The sequence below is a fragment of the Peromyscus maniculatus genome, chromosome 14 (genome assembly GCF_049852395.1).
Source record: "Peromyscus maniculatus bairdii isolate BWxNUB_F1_BW_parent chromosome 14, HU_Pman_BW_mat_3.1, whole genome shotgun sequence".
In the NCBI taxonomy this organism is placed as follows: Eukaryota; Metazoa; Chordata; class Mammalia; order Rodentia; family Cricetidae; genus Peromyscus; species Peromyscus maniculatus.
The window spans coordinates 17,921,178-17,943,380 of record NC_134865.1 but is presented as its reverse complement, the minus strand read 5'-3'; the positions used below and the strand labels follow the sequence as shown (position 1 = coordinate 17,943,380).

Here is a 22,203-nt window from a genome sequence, read left to right as displayed (position 1 = left end):
TAGATGCTTAATTAATGTGCATATCCCTGCATAGTGTCTCTATTCTTTGGCTTCCTTCTATCTCTTTCTCTCTCTTTTTGGTTTATTTATTGAACGACATTCTCACCCAGATTTCTACTTTTATGTTTGCTAGTCTTCCAATGTCTCTAGTTCCAGCCCTTTCTGGGGCGAATGGAAGAAATAGCATTTTTGATGGTAGTATTGTTCAGCCTTTTCTGAGATAGTTGAAAACCGTGGCATTCATCAACCTGAGTTTAAAGTATGGGCTGTTTTGATGTAACTGCAAGGACATGAAGAGAGTAAGTAGGGGAAAAAAAAGTTAAGCCAGTTAGAGATTGCAAAATGTGAATGTACGTATGGTGAGAGGTAAGTGGATAAGGATGTAAACTCTAGAAGACAACTCAGCCTTTCCTCTTATACTTCAACACTGACGGAGATCTCTAGTGTCTGAGGTTTCAGAGTCTGGCTCCAATCAATCCATTTTAGCCAAGTACGACTCAGGTCTTCGCTGGCTTAATCTGCTCTCATCATTTACTATAAAAGTCCACAGGGAGGGAAAACGGTACAATCCTGGCACCATTTCACCCCTCAACAAAAAGCTGCTTGAAACCAGATGCCTGGTAGCCATATGACAGACGCTCCACCCTGAGGAGGGGCTATCCCCTGGGACTCCGGAGATGCAGGGTGATTATGCTGCACGCCTGCTTCCGAGCCTAATAGGCATGCAGGAAGGGAGAGATGGAGGCCTGAACATCCTGGAGGTGACACCCTCTGGGCAGCGAGTGCTCCCTGTCAGATTGAACCACAGTTTAGCAGCTGTCCTGTGTGGCAACAGCCCTTTCTGCCATATGGGGGAGCAGGATTTGGCATGAAGTTGGGGTCTCCAAGCTCCATCATTAATGTAAAAGTATAGGCAGAGGCTTGATTTGAGAATGAAAATAATAGTTCTATCAACCCTTAATTGCTTCTTGTTTAAAAAATTTAGCTTGAACTACTATTTGTTCCACAAGAGAGGAGCATGAGCATTGTTTTTCGTTATCAGGGCCTATAGTGGGTTTGTTCAGAACTTCACCAAGAATTGGGTGTAAAACACAAAACAAAAACATCATTTAGAGCCAGAGAAGTCCATACTCTACCATAGAGACATTTTTATCTATGTGTTTATCACTGCTACATTCACTGTAGCAAGGAACTGGAACCAGCCTAATTGTCCACCAACAGATGAGTGGGTAGTGAAAATCTGGTACATATATAGCATGGAATGCTGAAAATCTGGTACGTATATAGCATGGAATACTATTCAGCTATATGTGAAAAAAAGATGAAATAGAAAACTTGCAAGAAAGTGGATGGACTTAATATGTATAATACTAAGCAAGGTCAGTCACACAGTCTCAGAAAAAAAACCTGTTATGCTCTCCATCATACAGATTATAACACGTAGTATGTGTATGTATGTGTACATGTAAACAAATGTACATGTGAACATAATGTAACATGTAGAAAGGAGAAAAATAAAGGGTGAATATTAGGTGATGAGAAAGGAATAAATGCAGAAAATGGGCATTAGTCATAAAATGATAAAGGGCTAGTTGTTTTCTAGTTATAGCTTTATCACAGATTTTTCTATTTTATGGCATGGAAGTGCATAACAATGTGTTTAAAAGTGCAAGTACAAAATCCAGTATGAGTCCCCACAGCTTCAGAAAGGTTATTCTAATTATATGGAAGTTCATCAGGATGTATAGAATTTGGGTCTGGTTAATTTCACTACATGGTGTTTTTTATTTGCAAATTCTTTATAACAAAGTTTTAATAAAAATAAATAACTGTTAGAAAAGAGAATTGCCGTGGGATATTATTTTAACTAGGCAAAGATGAGTTGCATTGGTTTATGCTGCGGCATATTACTTTAACTGTGTAAAGGTGTGTTACTTAGGTTTACGCTGCATTTGTTTAACGAGGTAAGGATGTGTGTTTATAAAGATGTGCTGCATCTGCTTCACCTTGCCTGCCTACAGCACCTGATTGGTCTAATAACAAGATGAATGGCCAATAGCTAGACAGGAGAGGGATAGAGAGATCTGCCAGGCAGAGAGAATAAAAGGAGGAGAAATCAAGGCTTGAGGAGAGAAAAGGGAATGAGAGAAGAAAGGTGAGAATGGAGGACATGCTGGGGCAAGAAGCCGGGCAGTTGCCAGCCAGCAGACATGAGAAGCAGTGACAATAAACGTACAGCAGGAAGAAAGGTAAACAGCCCCGACGCAAAAGGTAGACAAAGAGAAACAGCTCAATTTAAGTTAAAAGAGCCAGCCAGAAACGAGCCTAAGCTAGGCCGAGTATTCAGAACTAATAAGTCTCCATGTCATGATTTGGGAGCAGCTGATTGGTGGCCCCAAAGAAAAAGCCTAGGACAGAAAATATCATTTAGTAAGAAAAATAAAAGTGAAGCAAATGCCATTTCTATGACAGCAGACTTGTAGCCAGGCAGGAAGCAAAGGCTCCATCCTGGAGTATCCTTTTTTAAAAAAATGGATTGCATTTTATCTGTCTGTCGGTCTCTCTGTGAAGTATGTGTGTCATGGTGTGCATGTGAAGCCCAGAGATAACTTGGAGTCGGCACTCTCCTTCCATCATTTGGGTCCTGGGGGTCAAATGTAGGTCATCACTCTGCTGAGCTATCTCACCAGCCCCTGGAATGTTGTTGACTGTGGAGGCTGCGACTGGGCCACAAGGATCTGAAACTGCCTTTTTATACTGAGTGGGGCTGAGTGGGTGGGGAGAAGAGGGGCACTGTGGAAGGGCAGAGCTCGGTGTTGATGGCCAGGCACTCGGGTACGAGTGTTCAGGGCTCCGTATTGAGAATATCCAAGCTCGCAGAACTGTGTGGTCCTTTGTTTTAGCAGAGGAACCCCAGCAGTCCTGGGGTGGCTGTAGCTGTTGTAACTCTAAGCCTTGCCCCTAAGTTTGTGATGATGCTGGTGCATGAAATCTACCATGCTTCCTGTAGAATGAGAATAAAGCACATCCAATTATACACACTCCATAGTATTTGATAACAAATGACTCTGTTGCCGGTTTATATATTCCCTATACCATGTTTCTGCAGTTGTTTTAGACCAAAAGCTGTTGTGTACAAAGCTGCTCCAGGAGTCATGCTGCCCAGAAGCAGCCACACACACGTGTGTTGACTGTATGTAGCTCTTGATTGCATTATTTTCACCTGTGCTTAATTCAGTCTTCTGTGACTCTGTGGGCCATGACCCTACAAGCAAGAGGTCATGCTGTATCTACATACTATACAGTTTAAATAGGTAGTAGGTTGTAGCATCCGGGCTTGTGTAATGTTTGGGCAGTGAAATCACTCACCAGGGTATTTCTCAGAATGTATCTCCATCATTAAGTGATGTCTGACTATAAATGACTCAGTAGAAAAATGACTGAGAAACATGAAACCTGATTGGTGGTTCTGGTTCTTTCACTGAGTGGCCTTGGTTCCCTCAACCATCAACGAGGATGATAACAATAGCTAACACATCACTGGGAGTCGCTAGGTGCCAGGTACTTCCCGTGTATTAGCTCACTAGTCATCAAATCCTGGGATGAGGTGTGACTGCCATCCTATTCATTTTACAGTGTGAAAGAGCCGAGACCCAGGTTCATATGACACATGTGGTAAATAACAGCTGTCATTTGACTCCAGATGGCCCAACTTCAGAGCCTGGGTTTCCAGCACTCAGGTTAGTGCTCACTCTGTTTATGTCGAAAGCGTGGTGAGGATGAAATTGGATACTAGAGATGAACAGACTGTTTTGAAAAGACTGCTAGGGTGGAAAGAACCTGGCAAAGATGGACTTGCACCTTTACCATCACCTTAGAACTAGCTTGCCCTTTTAAAAAAACATTTTCTTACGTATGTGATGGTGGATTTTGATGGTCAATTGGACTGCATTAAGAAACAGTCAAGGAGTTGAGGAGGTACATAAGAGTGTTTGTAAAGAGGTTAATGGAGGAGGCAAGACTTGCCTAGCATGTGGACAGCACCATCCCATGAGCTGGAGTCCAGCACTGAATGAAAAAGGGAAAAGGAGAAAGGAGAAGACATCAGAATTCTTTCTCTGCTTTCTGCAGATGTGAGAAAGATGTCCTGGTCATGCCTTCCACTCCATGATGGCCTGTACCCTACACCAGAAGAGATCTGTCATTTTTCTCAGGCCACAGCAGAGAGAAAAGGACAGATGAGAACAGCAGTGGCTGGTTTTCTGCTTGCTAGGTGGTTCGAGATGACGTATATGAAGTGTTCAATTCATAGTAGGAAATCAAAAACTGATAGCTATCATTGTTTGTTCCTATTTTTAATGTATGCATTTTGAAGACCAGGCCCATGTGTATTTTGTTATACTATTTTAGCTATAATGGAAAGGAGCACAAATTTGCCGATAACCTCCTAAAAGCAATGGTTAACACTTTGAGGGCTTGTGATAGGCCAGGGGCCTATGCCTCCAAGATTGTTTATGTACAACAATTAACTTAGCCGCCAGATGGTGAAGAGGTACCGAGTAATATGCTCATAGTCACATTTTGTAAGGACAGAGCCTGGCTTTGAAACCAGGTATGCTGGTTCATGTCATCATAAAGCCGAGAGAAGAAATGTAAGTTTTATAGTTCAACCTTACCCTTGCTGTGGAAATGACTTGACTTGTTTTTGAAAGTTTATTCAGCATCTACTTGTCTGCATTGGTAACGAGGTGCCCACCGGCCCAATGAGGCAACTTTTGTGGTAACTCAAACACCACTTCCATGTTTTTCTTTGCTTTTGGGCTTCTTGTTTTTGGGGTACACAGAGAAAGCTTGTTTTCCTTCCTTGTTAGCATGTCAGCCCTTGGAAATCCAATTGTAAAACATGGGAGCATGTATTGAGCCTAAGCTGTTCATCTTACAGTGGCCAGGAAGGAGAGAGAGAGAGAGAGAGAGAGAGAGAGAGAGAGAGAGAGAGAGAGAGAGAGAGAGAGAATGAATACATAGTCTTTAAAGACATGTCCCAATGGATTTGTTTCTTCCAAGTCAGCCCAACTCCCTAGCTTTTACCAGTTCCCAATAGTACCATCAAAGTATGAATCTCTCAGTAGATCATCCAATCCACTGATGAAACTAGCCCTCCTGATTTAGTTATTTCCCCAAAGCCCATCAATGGGCACCCAACCTTTTAACAAATGAGCCTAGGGGACATTTTAGTTGTGAGACTAGTCTTTAATGGCTGGATGAGCCCACAAAGATTCCAACATAAACTCTGACTCTCTGTCCTTGAGTCAAACCGAGGTCAGACAAATGGTCCCCTGACAAATGGCTGAGCATCTCTCCAGCCCTCTGTGGGTATTTTGTAACCAGATCTTGAGACCATTGTTCTGAGTCAGCTGTTGTACTTTCTGTCAGTGGTGAATCACCTGGTTGGCCCACTGACTGACTCGTATGTGTGAAAAAATAGACCATGACTATCACTGTCCATTGAAAATACTTTATCCCTTTTTTTAGTGCAGTGGAGATGGCACTAGTTTTTTGAAAACCTTATATCATTTGCTCTCATCGGCTCTAGGTAACTATTACCTCCTATGTATTAGTTACCTCTGGCTGCCATTCTGAAAAGACAGTGATTTAAACACCAGAAATTCATTCTGCTATGATTCTAGAAGATAGAATTCCATCCATGGTTAAGATGCCAGTTGTCTTGGTCAGCCGTCTATTGCTATAAGAAACACCATGACCATGACAACTCCTATAAATGGTGGTCTTTATTTGGGTCTTCAGTTTCAGAGGTTCAGTCCATTATCATCATGGTGGGACGTGGCATCGTACAGGCAGACATGGTGCTGGAGAGTGGCTGAGAGTTCTACATCCGGATCTGTAGACAGCAAGGAAGAGACAGACACTGGGACTGGCTTTGAAATCCCAAATCCCAACCCCAGTGACAGTTTCTCCAACAAGGCCACACCTCCTAATCTCTTTCAAGTAGTGCCACTCCAAGCTTTCCAAGATGTGAGCCTCTGGGGGTCATTCTTACTCAAACCACACTAGCCAATTTGGTTTCTGGTGAGGGACCCTTTTTCTGACTTCTCACTGTGTTCTCACATGAGCCTAGTGTCTCTTCCTCTTTTAGCTTTTATAAGACTCTAAGTCCCATCAGGTTAGGGCTCTGCCCTTATTATAACCCCTAATCTTTGTTGACTTTTCATGGTTTCTGACTCCAAATACAATTATCTTGGGGGTTAGGGTTTCAGTGTATGAGTTTTGAGGAAACCTGATCTTGTGCACAGAATCCTATGCCATAAGTGCTAGACATTTGTGGTGGAAAGCTGGAGGAAAAGGCAATGGGCATTTAGCCTTCATCTCTAAGGGATGTGAGGAACTGGAGCCTCCTGTCTGCCCACAGGGTCTGTGCTCCATCATTCTATCATTCCATCTGGGCCTGAAATACCCATTTCTTTGTTTTGAGTAGCTATGGTAACAAAATAGCGGGTCAGGAAACAAAAATGGCTGATCTGTTATTGCAACAATAATTCTTGAGTTTCAAGCCCCGGGATTTGCTTAGCTATTGCATATCAAACATTTGCCTTCATGCCATAGGAAACAAGTCTGGGGAGGGAGGGGAGGTCATAAGCTGGACCCCTCCACTATACGGATGATCTGTATCACCCTTCCTGGGATATGCATGACTGAAAGAACGACTGTAGAGCCTACCAGAGGAGTAGAGCAGCCCTTGGCCAGAGTTCTAAGGCAGGAAACCCACTGTTTCTGTTTCAGTGTGCTTCATCCTAGAAGAAAGTGGAAGGCAGGGCAATCAAATCCCATGCCCTCTACAATTCTACAGTTCTTCAAATTGCAAGTGTGAGAAAAACCAGCCCCAAGTGCCGTAGGCAAGACGGGAATGTATTGGTTTGTATGAAAGTTGACAATCAGGCTGGGCTAGCACAGTTGGATTTGGTGCTGAGGGACCACCAACGAGATCTGCCTCTGTCTGCTTCATCCGGCCATCAGACTTGTGGCTTCCTCCTTGCACTAACAACTCTAGAGGAAGAGTAAACATGTTTTCTTGACTGTGGGTAGGTTATGTGCCATTCTGGAACTAATCAGTGTAGCCACAGCGATGGGATGTGCTATCGCTTTAACTCAGCCAGAGATCCCCTGTACATGTGGGTTTAGTTCCATTAAAACCATATAGGAAAGGGCGGTTTTTGTTTTTTGTGTGTGTGTTTTTTTTTTCTCCAAAGGAAATTTCAGATCTCTCTTACCAGAAGAAACCTCGGATTCCTTAGAATCTGGGTGCTAGAGATAGAGAAGAGGCATTTAGAGTTTGACACTGTCATTCACTAAACAAACCTTTGGCTCAATGCTACTTGAATTATCTTTGAGGATTACAATTAGGTATATTCTTATTAAAGCAGATTTTCATGTTTTTTTTTTTTTGGCTGCTGTTATAAAATACCAATGACTAGATGACTTAAAACAACAGAAATTTATATTCTTTAAGTTTTAGGGGTTAGAAAATCCAAAATTAATGTCCTGAACAATTTTGAATCTGATGACTTCTTGATTTTCAGGTGGTCAGCTTCTTATTGTGTCTCGGATGTCAAAAAGGAGATGAGTTTTCTCTCTTTCCCCCTCCCCTCTTTAAGATAACACCAGTACTGTTTGCTTGGAGTCCTACTCTTACAACCTCGTTGGTCTCAATTATCTTTTTTTTTTTTTTATAAATCCTATCTCCAAATATTAGGGATTATGGGTTCAATATAGGAGTTTAGGGGAGAGGGCCACAGTGTGGCTGCCTTCAGTGTAGACCTGTCTACACAGGTCTAGGAACTTCCTCTAGTGCCAGCCTAGTTAGTTCTATGCATGCTTCTATGTGGCAGAGGTTAGTGGGTAATCCTGGACTTGGCTTTGCCTACTAATAAAAATCTAAGCATGTCTGCACAAGGCCCAGACAGAGAGGAAGTTTCTCTATTTATCTTCTAAGGTCAGCTTTCTCAATCCCTGCTTGTTTTCTTAAGTCTCTGTCCCATCCAGTGGTTGTGACTACATATTCCTTTTAGTAGAACATATCCTCAATCCATAGCCTCCCTTCCAAAAAGAGAGAAAGTCTCTAAAAACTACTTGGGAGCTAGAGAGGTGGTTCAGTGCTTGCCACTTAAGCACAAAAACCTGAGTTTGCATCCCCAATAACCATGTGAAAGACTTGAGTGTGGTGCTGTGTACCTGTAATTCCAGTACTGGGGAGAAGGAGACCAGGCCATCCCTGGAATTTGCTAGCCGGTTAGTGTAGCTGAATTGGTGCACTCCATGTTCCATGAGACAGTGCTCTGTCTCATGGTACACACACACATGAACATGTACATGTTTGCACACACACACAGGCACACACACACACAGAGGCACACATACTCCCCACTTAAACTCATCTCAAAATGAAAATGACCTCTACCCACAATAACAATGTTTATATTTTAAATTTGAACATCTTTTCTTAGATTTTTCTCACATTTTTTTCCCAAGAGAAATTAGTAGATGTTTCTCATATCTTTTTTTTTTCTTTTTTTAAACACTGGCTCCATTCACCTCCAAGAGAATTCAAGTACCCATATCTTTAAGGAGAGAAATACTTTCAGCACTTAAGGAAGTTGCCTGCCACTGGTACCACATCACATAACACAATACCTGTTTTCGTTTTTTGTAGTTTGAGAATTTCAAACATGCATATAATTCCTTCCCTATCCTCCCCAGTCCCCCTCCCAATTTAATGTGCTCTTTTTTAATTTTTATTTTTAAGACTTATTTTTATTATCTTTAACCATGTGTAGGTGTGTGTCTGCATATGTGTATGTGACTGCGAGTGCAGGCAACTGTGGAGGACAGAGGTCTCTGATGCCCTGGAGCTCCTGAGGCTCCTGATGTGGGTGCTGGGAACTGAGTCCTCTGGAAGAGCAGCTAGTGCTGCTTATTGACTGAGTCATCCCTCCAGCTCCTCTGTCTTTTTCACCAAAACTATACAGGGAAATCCTGTCTCAAAAAAACAAAAACAAAAACAAATTAGATTTATATAGTTTTATTTCGTGCCTGGGTATTTTGCCTGCATGTATGTATGCTGTGTGTGTGCAGTGCCTACAGAGCCCAGAAGAGGGCAGCACATCTCCTGGAACTGGAGTTGTAGACAGTTGTGAGCAGCCATGTGGATGCTGGGAACCAACCCTGGGTTCTCTAGAAGAATAACAGGTACTCTTAGCCACTGAGTCAACTCTTCAGCCCTTTATTTACTTGTATAAACAAATATTTAGAATTCATTGGGTGCACTTCATGCTGCCTGCATGTTCTTGGATGTAGGACCATCTACTGGAGCATGGCAGACTCTCAGGGGCCATATCCCTAAGGAAAACTGACACCCTGTCCCCAGCAGCTGTCAGCTGTCAAGAGCTCTTCTGTTAGATGTGGAGCTTCCTGGGCCCCTCTCCATTCATGCTAGAGTATTTCCTAGCTTGGTCTTGTTCGGGTCTTGTGCATAACATGTTACCTTACTCTTTGAGGCCAAATCCTTACCCTAAAGCTGCCAAAAATATGCTTTTTTTTTTTGTGTGTGTGTGTGTGTGTGTGTGTGTGACAGGAAGATATGGGAATACTATTTGGAATATGCTTTTTCATTGTTTAAAAGGCCCCCTTTATGTCGTTTAACTCTAATTAAGGAACTGATTGCTTGGAGACTAGAAAGACGGCTCAGCAGTTAAGGGTACTTGCTGCTTTTGCAGAGGCCTGAGTTCAGTTCCCAGCACCTACTCCAGACAGCTCATAAATGCCTGTTAACTCCAGTTCCAGGGACCTGATGCCCCTTTCTAGCCTCCCTGGGCATGAGAATGTAGACTCATTGATACAGACTCTCAGGCACACACACAGCTAAATAAAGTAAAACAGAAACAAATTACAAAGAAAAGAACGGATTCCTTATTACTTGGAATAGCCTTGGATATTGATAGACTCAGCAAAAATATCAATGTGTTAGGAAGTATCCGAAGTTTTCTTTAGTAGTAGGAAATAGCATCTCTTGAAGGGAGAGACACAGTTTTAAATGTTTTTCCTTCTTCCATTGATTGATTGGTCTAGAATCTCTATGGAATATATTTAACACAGCTGAAATATGTTCCAATATCAATGAGGACACCATTTACAACATTAAAAGCTTAAAATGATAAATAAGATTAAAATATATTTCTTCAAATAGCTGAGTGTGAATATTTGAGTATTAGGAACAGAGATAGCAAATAATGTTTAAACACAGCTTCAGAGTTTACAAAATGCTTGGGGATTGCCACTAGGTCCATTTTAGGGATATCACTGCATTAAAGTTCTCCAAAGGAGCAGGACATCTATCATTAGATAAATTATGTTATATAAAATTATAGAAAGATACTTATTAACAGATTTACAGTATTGGGGGGCTGGAAAGTTCAATAATGGCCATCTGTCAGACAGAAAGGCAGAAAACTGAGCATCTCTTCTGTCAAGAAGCTGGAAGCCTCAGGGGCCCCAAAGATACAGTCCTGACCAAAGGCTGAAGGGAGCCTGAGGGGAATCCTTGGTGGGAAGCCATGATGAGAGGCCCAAGAAGCTGGAGTCGCGCATGCTCACCGGCAAGGGCAGCAGCGGTAGAAGTGAACTGAGCTTGCACCCAGATTTCAGAGGAAGCCTGAGACAACTGGCAACGTGCAGCACGGTCAGAGTGAAGGTAGACCATGAGAGGGCGAACTGAGACGTCTGGCAACGTGTGCATGGTCACAGAAAAAGGGGACCATGAGAGGGGGAAACTTAGACTTTGAAGGTGAAGCTGCACTGGAGACTCCAGGATGTTGGAAATGCCGGGTACATGGGACATATGCTGAGGGAAGTCGAGGCAAAGAGTGGAGCCAGCCTAAAAGAAGAGCCATGTTGTCTGTAATGGACAGACTGCAGGAGTCGGGACACCACGCGCCCGATGATAAGGAACCCCAGGATTTAGTGCTCGTCCTGCTGAGGTTTGGTCTTGCTTTCATTAACTTCTTCTCTATCATTCTTTCCAGTCCTCCCTTTTGCAATGTGAACGTGCATTATATCTCTGCCATTGCATGTTGAGAATATGTAATACTAATTTTGATGTTATATACTTTGGATTTGGACTTTTGAAAAATGCAAGATCTGTTTTGACTTTGAGGACTTTGGAGATAGACTCCTTGGGGCCAGATCTTACCCTGACCACATCTTGTTTCTTTTTCTTTCTTTCTTTTTTTTTTTTTCTTTTTTTGTCCTTCCTGGCTGCCATGACATGAACTCCTCTGCTTTGCTACTCTCTTCCTGCCACAGTGCAGGAAAACACAGTGATGTTTTGTGGTTCCAGGCCACCTAGATTTGCCCTTCTTACCCAGTATTGCCTTGGCTTCTGTTAGGTTACTTTACCCTCCCCGACCTGCCACTATCTCCCTTGGGGACCAAAAAGGGATGAGGGCACCTTTGGCGCCGATAAAGAGCTGTCTGTGAGACAACCATCTCAAAACTGCCACCCCACATCACTGTACATAGAGATTCATCCTGGCTCTCAGTCAGCCTGTTGATGGACATTTGTAATAAACAAAAAATTGATGCCCCAAGAGTTTGTACTTTTCCATTTCTCAGCTCAGGTCCATGCCTGACAAAGAGTGAACTTGGCAAGATCAGGGATCTGGAGTCAGGAAATCTGTTCCTGGGAGGGTCAAGGGAAGTTTCGAGACGTCGATGACGTGATGATAAGCTAGAGACGGGTTCCACTCTGTGAGCGTTCTGCTCCACTGCTCTTGGGAACACAGCGTTGAAGTATCCACTGCGCAGCAGGAGAAAGCCCACACTCTCTTGGCCCTGGGCTGACGACTCCAACTGCTCTGAGAAAAGCTGCTTCCTTTCTTGGGATACAGCCAAGTGGAAACCTTCCCTGTGACCTCTGGCTTCCTATTGTTCAGGACAGACAAAGTGCTGCATTTTGGAGAGCTCATCGGGCCTGTACAGAAAAGGCATGTGATTCGTTTGCTCAAAGGACAGGTGGTTGTCTCTCACCTTCACGTTAATAAGTGGTGGTAAGTGAGGACTTTCCTGTGTCTTTTAACCACTTCCAGTTATTCCGTTAGGAACTTTACCCATAGTGTGTGTTATCTTGCTGTGCTCTGCTGACTGAACTGAATTTTGTGTACACCTATTTGGATGAGTGTTCTAATGTCTGTGTATGTCTGCAACAAGATAAACATGTTTTCTCTGTTGGATTTCTCCTCTTTGGAAAAGATGTCTCTATGGTTAATTGCCAAACCTTGAGCATGGTGGCTCTTTGTTAGCTGTTTTCTTTAAAAACATGTACTTATGTTTAAGAACTCCACTGCACATGAATGTACTAGTAGAGCACCCCACAATGGCATCATTGCAGAGACCTCTTACTGTTGCTGCTGCGTAAACTGGTGATCATGCGTAGCAAAGCACAGGGGTATGGTCTCAGACGGCTCTGAACACACTTGAACTACAACAGCAGCACCCACACTTTCAGCAGTAGTGTGTTGCACTGGGATAGACACGTACATGTTACACGTGGAAGTAGACACACAGCAGCAAGAACGATTGTGTTTCTAATGTGCTGCAAAGATGTACTGTAACCAAAGTGGTCATAGATTTTTCAGTAGTAAATATTCGATTTTTCAAATTTGGATATTAGGTCTTCTAATTCTCTGAATGTGCTTCTTCAGTAATTTAGTAACATAGAGTCTGTGTTTAAGATAGCTTGCAGGTAAGGGAAAAGCTGCCTTAGTTACTTTCCAATTGTACTAAGATGCCATGACCCAGACAATTTATAAAAGAAAGTGTTTAATTTGGGGCTCATGGTTCCAGAGCATTAGAGTCCATGGCCATTATGGCAGCAGGCAGGCATGGCACTGGAGCAGTAGTTGAGAGATTACATACTGATGTGAAAGCATGGGGCAGAATGAGCTAACTGAAACCTCAAAGTCCACCTGCAGTGACACACCTTTTTCAACATGGCCACACCTCCTAATCCTTCCCAAACAGTGTCACCAACTGCAGATCAAGTATCAAATCAGTGAGTATCAACCACCACAGAGACATGCTGGTTTAGAGATGAGAAGAGCCTCTATCTAGGGTCCCAGAAGGAAATTAAGTACTTTTATCTCCATCTGAAGACCAGTGTCCTCACCTTTTCATAAATTAATATGGAGTCCCTCCCCTCCGACCAAATCCTCTTGAGAGCCTCATCTGAGATCCTTTCGTTTTGGCTCCCCCCAGCCTCATCTTACACATTTTTCTTCACTTTGTGCCTGTGAAGAAGGAAAGTCAGGGCAGTACAAACATGTCACTCTTAGCAGAAAATTTCCAAAGTTCCTGTTCTAGTCACAAAACGTTCATAATGAGTCTTGTATATTAATCACATGCATGTACTTTACATGGTGTAACAATAACTCAATTATTCACATGCTAATTACTTATTTTGGTTTCTCAATCTTTTTCTAGAGTATTTTTATTTATTTGAGAATTTCACTTGTGTATACGATATATCTTATTCATATCCTCCAACCCTCCCCTCCTGCTTCTCTGGGCTTCTCCCACACACTCTCTCATCATAGCCTCTTTTTTTTTTTTAAATAATCCACTGAGTCTAATTAGTGATGCTGTGTGCATATGAGGGTGGGGCCACCCGGCAGGGGTTGAACAATTATCAATGGTCACACTTGGGAAAAATGACTGTCCTCCAGCAGCCACCAGTAACCAATAGCTGCTCAGTTTCAGGATCCCCTCTTATGCTCAGGCTGGAATATTGACTTTGCTCTTGGGCAGTGGCCATATCATACCCATTGCATCCTTGCACAGCACACCTCTCATCCTCTGGTCCTTACATTTCTTTCTGCCATCGTTGTTGTCGGTGATGCTCCCCAAGCCAAGGCATTGATATAAATGTCCCATTTAGGTAAAAGAACATGGAGGTGTGGAGAGAGAAAGGTGGAAATGAGGGTATTAAACAGGGAAGGGTTCGGGGAAAGAAATGTAAAGAAGGGACTATGGGAGGGACAGCTAACACAAAGGGTCATTTGAGAAAACATTTGGAAACATACTTCTATAGACACGTCCTAAAATATATTATACATACATGAAGGGACTCTAAATGGAGTCATAAGGTAATAGGGGAAACAATGCCCCAACAAGGCATCTTAGGCTGCTAGTAAAATCGCCAGTGCCGGGAATGGGTTGCAGCTTGTGGATGGTTTGAGTAAGAAAGGCCTTCGTAGGCTCATGTATTTGATACTTGGTTCCCAGTTGGTGGAACTGTTTGGAAAGGATTAGGAGGTGTGGCCTTGTTGGAGGAGGTATGTCACTGGGGGTGGGCTTTGAGGTTTCAAAAGCTCAAATCATTTCCAGTTAGCACTCGTTGCTTTGTGCTGATGGATCAAAACGTAAGCTCTCAGCCGCTGCTCCAGCACCATGACTGACTGCTTGCCGCCCTGCTCTCAACCATGACAGTCATGGATTCGAACCTTCTGGAACTGTGAGCCTCAAATTAAATGCTTTATTTTATAAGTTGTCCCGGTCACAGTGTCTTACAACGGCAATATAATCAACTGAGACGACAATGATCGGTAATATTTTTGATATGTTCTTGCATTTAGTTTACAAATAGTTTATTAAGAATTTTTGCAGCCAGGTGGTGGTGGCACACACCTTTAATCCCAGTACTTGGGAGGCAGAGGCAGGTGGATCTCTGTGAGTTTGAGGCCAGCTTGGTCTACAGAGTGAGTTATAAGACAGCCAGAGCTGCATAGAGAAACCCTGTTTCAAAAAAAAAAAAAACACAAAAAAACAAATAAATAAAATAAATAATAAAAAATAAGAAAAGGAAAAGAATATTTGCTCTATAGTCAGAGATATTGGCCTAAATTTTCTTCACCCTCTCCCTCCTCTTCCTCCCCCATCCTCCTCTTCCTCCCCTCTCCTCTCCTCCCTCCCCTCCTTTTGTTTGATCTTGGTCCAGTTTTGGTGTCATGGTAATTCTGGTTTCATCAGAGCACATGGGCAATGTTCCTTCCTTTTCTGTTTTGGGAAATGTTTTGGGGAGTATGGTGTAGCTCTTCTTTAACGTTCTGGTCTAATTCTGTGATGGACTTATCTATCTGGCCCCGAGATTCTTGTTGCTGTTGGAGAATGTTAAATTGCTTCTTCCATCTCTGGTTCTCATGAGTCTACTTAAGTTAATTTCTTCATTTTGATTTAGTTTTGGTAGGTTAATTTGTCAATTTCTTTCAGATTTTTCCAATCTGGTAGAGTATAGGCTTTTTAAATGTCATTACAAATCTTTGGATTCCCTTAGAGTCTGTTGTAATGCCTCCTTTCATCTCTAATTTATTAATTTGGGCCCCCTTGCTCCCCTTTCTCTATGATCTGGTTAATTTGACTAAAGGTTTGTCAATATTTGATCTCATTAACTCTGGAGTTTGTCTGATTTTTTTTTCCTAGATGACCTGTCTATTCCTGAAAGCAGAGGACTGGAATCACCTGCTCTCACTGTGTTGGGATAATTCTGTAATTTTAGGTCTGATAGTCCTGCTTGTATGAAACTAGGCAACTCAGTGTTTGATTTATGTATGTTTAGGATTATAACATCCTGCTGGTGGACTTTTCCTTTAATGAGTATGGTATGTCCATACTTAATTGTCTGGCTAGTTTTGGTCTGAAGTGTGTTTTGTCAGATATTAGAATAGCTATGCCCACTTGTTTTTTAGTTACATTTACCTGAAATACCTTTTTTCATTCTTTTAACCCCAAGGTGGTATCTTTAAAACCTTGAAAAAACCAGAAGGGCTTAGGTGAAGAGTTGATTTTAATTATTTAATTATGGGGGGCGCAGAGAGGGTATGTTCAGATAAGTGCAGGTGCCTACAGAGGCCAGAGAAGTTGGGTCACCCTCGAGCTTGAGTTGCACATGGTTGTGAGCTGATGTGAGTGTTGAGACTCAACCTCAGTTCTTCTGGAAGAGCAGTACAGTGAGACAGCTCTCCAGCTCCTTTTTCGGGTAGTTGAGATAATTAGTATTAGAAGTTATTGTTACCTTTCAGTACTTGAAATATAGCAAGTAGTCTAAGTCCTCCTGGTTTTCTTTTACTGTTTGCAATACGCCATCTTGGTCTGTATAGTTGGTGTTTTAACTATAATATTATGAAGAAAGGTTCTTTCTTTTTATTTAACAAAACTTGTTTCTAATGAGTAATCACAAGTCTTTATTAACCCTGCAAGGTCTTTATTATCCTCATTTCTTAGGGAAAATTCTGAAGTTGAGATAGAAACTTTGTCTAAGGATGTACATTAGGTGGGAACAGAGCTTAATCAGGAATTTGAGTTCTCAAAGTACATTATTTTATTTTATGTTTTAAAACTCTTCCTTTTTTTTAGTTTTTTTTCCCAATCTGGTTCCTCAGTTCTTTCTCTCCTTTTCTCCAGTTTCCTTTCCTCTTTCCTCTGCCCCTTTTCTCCCTCCTTCCTCTATTACTCTTATTCTTCCATCTCTTTCCTACTTTTCTGTACTTATTCTGCCTTGGCTTTAAAGTGCTTTTAAGGAAAGCATTTTATTTTCCGTTCCACGTTCTCGGTGGTGTAAAGTGGAGGGGAGGGGTTTCCTATCTATTCCAGACTGGCCTTGGATGTATAATCCTTTCACCTCAGCCTTCCCCGTATCGGGATTCCAGGCTTGAGCTGTCATGTCTGGCACAATTCACTTCTTGGGTTGTCACAGCAGTGTTAGGTAAGCAGTGTGATTATTTATCATTTTACAGCGGTGGATCTGAAAGAGCTTAAATAACCTCGGCCCCATTTCCCATGGCTAATTATAGCTAGAACATCTGTCCAGTGTCTCCCTTTCCTGTTCAGTGCCCTTCCCACAGCGTCTACTGCTTTGGTTGGTGGTGGTTGATAGTCATCTAATCATCCAAAATATTTATTGGTTTACAACTCAGTGGATTGAAACCTGAGGTGATTTAGGAACCTGGTCGGGCTTGAGGGGGACACAGTGAGTCTGGGGTTGGCTTTTCCTCAAGTCTTGCTGTGTGAGTGGCCATTACTCACAAGGTCAGCTTCTGCTGGGACAAGGACACCAAAGTTGGTTCCAAAACTTACATTGAGATCTTGACCCCTCCTGGGGGACAGGGCAGGGGAGGCTTTGGTGTTCACAGTTTGAAAAGTTAACACCCCAAATCTCGCATATCAAAGTGGTGCTGGCTGATTACCGTCTTGGGATACCATCCTTTTCCTCACTCTTCGTTCTTCTCCGACCAGATGTATTCGGCAGTATACTGCTAACGATTCCAAATCCGATCCATATGCGAGTACGGTGCCGTCTGACCACAGCGGTTATTCCACGGCACGTCACATTTCTTGGGTGGTTTTCACTTAAGCCAAGGACTAACATGCCAATAAAACAGGCTCTGCAATAGCTCCTAATCTTGTGTAGTTAGGAAAACGTCTTATCTTTATGGAAAAATATGATATAAGAGCTGAGAAACACTATAAACCCAGATCTGGATAAAGCAATTGTTTTGCTACTTTATTTTGTTATTTTATAATACTGATATATATATATATATATATGTATATATATTATATGCACACACATATAAAGTCGAGTATTTACTTTAGATTTGTGTCTGTGTAATTCTTTTCAAGAGAATTTCATGGAGTCAACATTTGGTCTTCTCTGGGTGCAGAGTCACGACTGGGCCAGTCTCTCATGGAAATCCATGGAAGTTCTATCTGTGAAGTTGATACAGAGATATTGGGACATGTGAATAGGGGCAGTTTTAAGGCTGTGTACCCTTGGATAGGCAGTACCTGTAAGCAAAGTGAAGCGAACCCCCCAAACTAGACCCCTCGTGAGTAGGAGGACAGTTTATTGTGGGGGCAAACTGCCACGCTGCCCCAGAGAGGAGAGGCTAGCAGCTGGCGGGAAAAGCCTGGTCGGTTTTATTGGCAAGTTCACGGTGGGATTTGGCATGCAGGCCAGAACTGTCTGGGAGTTAGCCAGGGACTCTGAACTGCTGGAGGCTGTTGGGTTAGTCAGGAACCAAGGTTGACCATTGGGGGAGGAGAAGGGAAGCCGTGGCTTTTCTGATAAGTGGAAACCCACTTCAGCTATCTAAGGAATGCTGAGTTGAGGCTTCTGTTGACCTGCTAGGAGCCTTTGTGTTGACTCAGTAAGAATCCAGCCTGGCTTGGATCAAATTGTTATCTCAGGACTTTGTCTGTAGCACTGCCATTTTGGGGGCCTGCTTTATGACCTAATGTACCCTCATCTTATTGTCACTGGGGGCCAGATATGGTGGTTGCTGGACCCTGCACTGTTGCATGGGTTGCTGCATGGCTGCTGAGTAAGAAGACTGCTTGATGTCACACTGCTGGTGAGTTCTCTGACTCCACCGATGCTGCCTGTTGGCTGTGATTGTCTTAGGCACCCGAATGCTCCCAATCTCCTCTTAGTTTTGTAACGTGGTGGAAATGACTAGTTCTTTCAGACCTGATTCTGTGTCATCTCCCATCTCTCTTCTCCACGTGATCAGTGTATTCCAAGGACTCGGGTGCTGGAGGATGGTGAAACCCCGACGTGGAGTCCTTGAAGTTATCTGTGGTGAATGGGAGTATCCACTGAGACATCAAGTGGATGCAAGACACATGGTTATTATATTAAACAGTGCCTTGGGGTGGGGTGGGTTGGGGGCATACCTTGAAATACATTAGTACTTTCCCAGTTAGCTCAGATTCCCCAACATTTCTCAGATCCATACCTATTCTCATTAAACACTGAGAAGACAAGGCCTGATGTACTTCAGAAGTGGCTTTAAGATAAAAAAAAAATTAAATATTGATTTTGTGTGTGTGCACATATGTGAAGGCCGGAAGAGAGTGTCAGATCTCTTGGATCTGGAGTTAGAGGCATTTGTCAATGCTGGCTTAAATGGATACCAGGATCTGAATGCTGGTCCTCACCAATGAGCAGTGAGTGCTTGAAATCACTGTACCATCTCTCTAGCCCAGCTTTAATATATATACATATATATTAAATAACATAAATAATATATATAAATATGTATATATGGACACATACACACATATGTCATATATACACATATAAATACATATGTGTGTATGCATGTACATGTTAATCTTATAATACAAACACAAGATAAATGTTTCATCATGAATTCTTGATTTGGGAAAGATTCTTCTGGAACCACAAGAATTTGTAGTACAGCTCCTACTTATTAGTTGAAGAACTGGCAAAGAGGAAACATTTATACACACGTTACCATTCCTAATGCTCTCACATAATTTCTGTCTTGTCAGTTTGATGGCAGACAAGGATCGGAGGAAGGCTGAATTATACTAGTGATTAGAGAAGCTTCGTTCTTTCTTTCCTTGTATCTCCCCCCCCCCCCCCCGCAGGCTGGAATATGACTCATGGGCTTTCAAGCCCATTGGATTCAGCCATGTTCCCATGTTGTGTGTAGATGGGACAGCCAATGAGACGTTAGTCCACAAGAAAAGAACTCTGTGGTAAATAAATTAGGAAAATGTTGTATATTATGTCTTTTCCTATGGGAATCTCAATACATGTTAGTAGATTAAAGGCTCCCAGGTCTTCAATAAAGGAACCTGTTCTTGGGTTTGTCATATAATAATAATAATAATAATAATAATAATAATAATAATAATAATGTACCTTAGCTCTACAACTGACAAATTTTGTCTATTATTTCTATTTATCATGTATGCTTTATTAAATCATAACAATTTTATTTACCAAAAGACTTTGGTCCATCATAAATCCTGAAGTCTCAGTGGCTCTCATTTGTTTTGTCATTGTGACAGAATTCCTGAGAAGGACGACTTAAGGAGGCAGCATTGATTTGGGTTCACAGCTCCAGATGCTCAGGTCCCTGTCAGCTGGCTGTGTTGTTTTCCGGCAGGTGGGAAAGCAATACCATCACAGAGGGAAGGTCGTGGTGAGGGAAAGTTACGTCATGGCAGCCAGGAAGCAACCATGAGGAGCAGGAAGGAGCCAAAGTCAAGGCGTATACTTCCAAGGTGTGCCCTCATGGCCGCTGCCTCCTCCAGCTCAGGCCCACCTTCCTTTCACAGCTCCACTGCTCCCCATAGTCTTCCTGGTTTTTTTTTTTTTTTTTTGTGTGTGTGTGTGTGTGTGTCTGTGTGTATATGTATGGATGACTGTGCTTGTACGTGGAGGTGCGTATGGAGGCCAGAAGTCTTGACGTCACGTGACTTGAATAGCCTCTTTGTTTTGAGGCAATGTCTCTCATCTAATCTGGACTTGCTCTTTTGACTAGACTGACTGACCAGCCAGCTCCGGGGATTCTGCCCCTCCCCACCCTACATCAGGTTATAGACATGTGCTATCACATCTGGCTTTTATGTGTGTGCTAGGGATCTGAACTTGGGTCTTTACACTCTGCTGCAAGATCTTTACTTACTGAACCATCCCTAGGGCCCCTCTATTCAGATCTTGAAGCAGTCAGTGGATCAGCCCGTTCAGTGGATCAGCCCACTCACTAAGTCAGACCACTCGCAGAAAATTCTTCCTGGAAACATCTTCAGACATACATGTGTGCTGTATTAATCTCCTAGACATCTCTCAGCTGAGTCAAGTTGACAGGCAAGATTAACCACTACAACGGCTTATTTCTTGCTCACTGCATCCCAGTGAAAGTGAACAGTTGGAAGAAGGTGCCTTGCTCTCATGTAGTCCTTCCATGACACAGGGACACTCACGGTGTGGTTCCACTATCTGTCAGGACTTCGGGGATCCACTGGGTTCTTTGGACCAGCTAGCAAGGGAGGGAAAACAGAGGACACATTTTAGCCTCCCTTTAAGGTAACAATTTCCCCTTGGGTCCCATTCCATTGGTTAGAACCAGTCTCAGGGCCTACCTGGAGGTAACAGCACTGGGGTGCACCTAGAACACAGGAGAGCGTTGGTGTGGGTGAACTGTCCACTCCAGTCTGTCCTACTGGCCTCCTAATGTTTCTTTCTCCCTTCTCTATGAAGAGCACACCCATGAAGGACATCCATCCCAGGTAACCTGCCTAAAATGCTCTGTACTCTGCATTCACTTAAAAGCCCAGAAATTCATGTGTGTAAGTGTACACATATTTGTGGTGTGTGTGTGTATGTGTGTATAATGTGCATGTGCACATATATGTATGTGGTTGCCCATGAGAGTGCACGTGGAGGCCAGAGGTCAGTGTCAAATACCTTCCTTTATATATTCTGGTTCATTTATCTATCTATCTATCTATCTATCTATCTATCTATCTATCTATCTATCTATCTATCTATCTAGAGAAATGGTTTCTCTCTGCACTTGGAGCTTGCCATTTTGGCTAGATTGTCTGGACAGGAAGACCTTGGGATTCTCGTATCTTCCTCATACCAGCTCCTGGGATACAGGCACAGGCTCCCACACTGGCTTTTAGGTGGGTGCTGGGGATTCAAAATCATGTCCTCCTATTTGGGCAGCAACCACTATCTTCACGCTCCCCTTCCCAGCCCCAGATCTAGTATTTCCGGAGGGTAAAGAGTCATCTCTAAAAAGAGCAGAATGGCAACACATGCTGCATTTTAAATACATTTCCAAGGTAGAGCCACTTTTTATATTCCGCATAAAATAAGAGCACTGGCCGCTCTTCCAGAGGACACAGGTTCAATTCTCAACACCCATATGGCAGCTCACAACCATCTGTTACTCCATTCAGGGAATCTAATCTCCTCTTCTGGTCTCTGTGGGCACCAGGCATGTGGTGTATGCAGGCAAAGCACTCACACACATAAAAATAAATAAAATCAACAGTAAAAAGTGTTTACTCACACATTATTTTTCAGGCCTCTCTGTAATTTGGAAAATCTTCTAAGCACTCAGCGTGAGGCTCCTATTTCTCTTCTTTCCTCTGACCCTGCTAGTTCTGTTCTCAAGGAGTGACTGAACTGTACCTTGTTGCCCAAAGCTGTAGTGTGGCATCTGAGAGGACCCCCCTCCCCACTTCAACCTCTCCTGATCTCTGCAGTGGATGTTGTCTGGCTGGCTTTCTTCAGTAGCTCTGTAGACCTTGGTGTCT

At 42.7% G+C, this 22,203-nt stretch overlaps 1 protein-coding gene across 4 annotated transcripts in view; it reads left to right on the top strand.

Annotated features, from left to right (window-relative positions):
• The window catches only part of Akap6 (A-kinase anchoring protein 6), a 504,011-nt gene that overhangs the window by 35,291 nt on the left and 446,517 nt on the right, over nucleotides 1–22,203 (top strand). For 3 of the 4 annotated variants that reach the window (XM_076550669.1, XM_006975274.4, XM_076550666.1), the window contains exon 1: nucleotides 11,825–12,116. The exons of the other annotated variant lie outside the window; for it this stretch is intronic. The gene's annotated coding sequence lies outside the window, so the exon portion shown is untranslated. Of the gene's footprint in view, nucleotides 1–11,824; nucleotides 12,117–22,203 lie in introns of those variants that run through there. 4 annotated transcript variants of the gene reach the window in all.